Below are 4034 nucleotides of genomic sequence, written 5' to 3'. Positions count from 1 at the left end.
CGTCCAAACAACAGGATGTACCTATTCCTCCGATGAGTGCAGTGACGATCGCCGACACCAACGTGTATCAGTTCACTGATGTCAATAGAATGGACAACCCACGGCAGGCTAGCCCCCAAAGTCAACAGGGTGGACAACCACCAGCAGAAAATACAAACAGGGTGGACTGTAACGCTGCCGACTTGTTCGAGAACCCGATGCACGCGCCGGGTGTGTTACAACAAGACGATAGAGGTAAAATTTGGTGTTCTGAACCATTTTGTGTGTGTGTGTGTGGGGGGGGGGGTGCTGGGGTGGAGGTGACGTATGAAAAGTATTACTGTAATAAACAAATATGTTAATAAGTTGGAAAACATTGCATTTCCTGTGAATTTCAATGAAGGGACTTTTCATGGCATATACTATTTGGACGTTATTCACTTGCGCCCTACAGGATCTAAATACTATGGACTCGAAATCTTTTTTACAGATATTTGCGTCCTATAATGGTAAACACTACAAAAGTAGATTTTCCTGATTAAACATGCAAATCAAGTACCAGTTTGCATCATTTGTCGTTCACTTGTTATGTTATCATCTTAAAAGATGATGACCAAAACGCCCCTGCAGTTTTAGAGCAACCTGCTAGGAGGTCCAAACATATACCGTGCGTTCCTTATGTTACAGGCTATCTGCAACCCAAAAGACCATAGCACATCCAAGTTAAGAGATACAAAAAAAACGGAATTTCTGCTGAGGTACCAAGGTCACATAAAGATACTTTCTATGATGAGATTGGCATGTTATATCCAATGATTAAACGAAAACTTTTAAGAATCTTATTTCATTCGGACGTTTGAAGATTAGGTCTTTAGGCATTATTTTTTATCATCAGATTTTTTTATATTGTTGTCCTCATTAGGCACATTCTTTGTCGTGAGTTTCGCACGTATTCAGTATGAATATGATTATGCACTATGACTTTCTTTGAATGGTAAAATGATAGAACAGGTAACTCAAGCAAAACTACTTGGTTTCATTATAGATCAGCACTTGACATGGACATAGCAAGCAGACAAAGTCCTGAATAAGATGGCTGGTGCACTAGCAATTATTAAGCTGTCTATTTATTTATTTATTAGGTTTCAGAGAACATGTTCTGCGAGGTGTGGGCAACATGATTTATACGTCCTTTACAAGGCCCACACCTTCACCAACAGTTAAAAACTAACTACAAACTATCGAAAATAGGCAAAGAAAAGCTAAGTACATAACATAAGGATATTCTAACAAAAAACAGCAAATACAAAATAATATCCAAAAGAAGCAACAGTAAAAGGGATCAATTAAACTAAAGATAACAACACATGAAAATGAGGTAACTAAAGATTGACCCAACATTTTGATGTTAATCTGATCATCACTTGCAACAATGGGTCCAAGTGCATATTAGATGGACATCAAACTGTCGAGAGATCTGCTTTTTGATGGACCGCTAAAGGCAGTGACACGGGCACTAGTGTTATCCCATCTGGATTATTGTGTTTGCTAGTTATCTGCTTGCCCACAGACATCATTGAACATTGTGTGTGTGTCTGTGTGTGTGTGTGTGTGTGTGTGTGATTGATTGTGTGTACAATACAATGTAAATGGACATTGCCTTTTCTGTGAATTCCAATTTCCATATCAGTTTAGTGCATGAATACTATTCAATGTCATACAACTGGATCTATCTATTGTAGACTCCTCCTATGTACATGTACTGCGCATGTATACACAGTTGTTTTTGATGAGCCTTCTTCTCGTAATTTGCAGCCATCTGATATTTACACTGTAACAGAACGTATCAAAAATGCCTTGCGAAGAACAAAAGCCAATTGCATTCGGGGAATTCTTTTGAATAAAGAATTGGTAAAATTTGCATATAACCGGTGCAATGGTCTAGTGGGTAGAGTGTTCGCCTTGCATTCGGTAGGTCGTGAGTTCGATCCCCGGCCGAGTCATACCAAAGACTTTAAAAATGGTACATGCTGCTTTCTCTGCTTAGCACTCAGCATTCGGGAAAGAGTATGGAAGTTGAACACACACCACTACCAGTGGACTAGCCCCCTGCTGTAGTGATTGCGATGTGTGGCCCAAGGGCTAATGAAACGGAGATGGGCGCCGCCCTATGCGCCATTAGGCGCGGGAAGGACTTAACTAACTTAAAATTTGCATATCAGTAAAACTCATTTCATAACTAAATGCGTAAACAACAATTTCAAGTAAGTTGTCTAGAGAAGAATTGAATAATGAGACCCATTCACGATGATTGGTTTCTTTGTGATCGATCAACAACTAAATCAACTAAACCATCATCGGCAGTTTGATATTATAGAGACGTTTCAGATTAGTTTTCTTCAAGCTTCGAGTTTCACTATCGATCATATGTCTGTAAAATGTAAAACGATTTTAGATGACTATGTCTTTGGCTTGTGCTTGCGTGGCAAACAAAATGACAAAAGAAGCCCATGAAATGTTGTTTAAGTTTTAGCCAAAATTTCTACCCTAAATTATCCGACGTCTTTCTGGGGTTTCATCCGGCGAACATCTAAGCTTGTCGGGTGAAGTAATGTAAAGAAAGACATTTGAAAAAGAAGAGTTCGGAGACCTCATATCTCCATAAAATGAGGTATCTCCTCTGATTTCTACATTTACATAATCTATGCTTGGTTATGTCCACATTTAGATACCTTACACTGGTCAAAATGTTGATTGTGCAATCATTTACCATTTAGAAGAATTATAGCACTTTTACATTATGTATGCAAATTAGGGACATATTTGCATAATCGATATCTGATTATGTTCCACCTGCCACAGGCTACATATATGACAGGTATTTGGGTCCCACAATGGTGAACACTACAAATATAGATTTCCCTCATTGATTATGCAAATTAAGTGACAGTTTGCATAATTTGCACTTGCATGATTATGTATATCTCTGTCAAAGCTACCTACATACCAAATATCATCTAAATTTGTTGTTGCCTTGTCTAGTTATCCTCCTTAGAAGATTTTGAGAAAAACGCCCCTTCAGTTCCAGAGCAACCTGCTAGGCGACCCAAACATACACCACCTATTCCTTACGTCACAAGCTATCTGCCACCCAAAAATCAAGACCATAGCACATCCAGGTTAAAAGATACCAAAAAAAAGGAATATCTGCTGCAGTACCAAGGTCATATACCAGGGGACATTTAAAAATGGCAAAAGAACTCACCAAAATATCCACCCTCAACTTATGCATAGGGAACTCAAGCCGATATTTTCACGTTTCTGTGTGTGTGTGTGTGGGGGGGGGGGGGGGGTAGGGGGGATGCGACTGATATCTAAAATGTAAAGAGGTAAAGAAAAGCTACTGTGACGTCACGTTCTTTTTCAAGCAGATCGGGTCATAGTTAACTACTGTGTGACAACGACCAATGCCGGTTTATGTACCTCTAATACGAAAGACCAGAGCGACGCGTGTGTACCCGGTGTGTGAGCAATGCACACCCCGGTGTAAGCAGTGAGCGAGTAGTGCACACGCTGGTGTAAGCAGCCAGAGAGCATTGCACACGCTAATGTATGCAGTGCGTGAGCATTGCACACGCTGGTGTATGTGGTGCGCGAGGAGTGCAAACGCTGGTGTGAGCAGTGCGCGAGCAGTGCACACGCTGGTCGTGAGCGGTGAGCTAGCAGTGCATAAGCTGGTGTACGCAGTGAGCGAACAGTGTACGCGCTGGTGTGTTTTGTGCGCGATCAGTGCATATGCTGTTGTAAGCAGTGCGCGATCAGTGCACACGCTGTTGTGTGTTGTGCGCGAGCAGTGTACATGCTGGTGTAAACAGTTTGCGAGCAGTGCAGACGCTGGTGTATTGTAATCTCCAAGCAGATCCTTGCTGGGGCGAAAATGGGAAAATCTTACCATTAAAAAGAATCCTTCGTACCTCTGGTCCACTTATGGTGTATTCGGTCCCAACTCAGTCCCCTTATAGGTCATCGGAGAGAAACATGTTTTTACTCAAAAC

The sequence above is a fragment of the Branchiostoma floridae genome, chromosome 13 (assembly GCF_000003815.2).
Source record: "Branchiostoma floridae strain S238N-H82 chromosome 13, Bfl_VNyyK, whole genome shotgun sequence".
In the NCBI taxonomy this organism is placed as follows: domain Eukaryota; kingdom Metazoa; phylum Chordata; class Leptocardii; order Amphioxiformes; family Branchiostomatidae; genus Branchiostoma; species Branchiostoma floridae.
Note: the sequence above shows the minus strand (reverse complement) of the source record.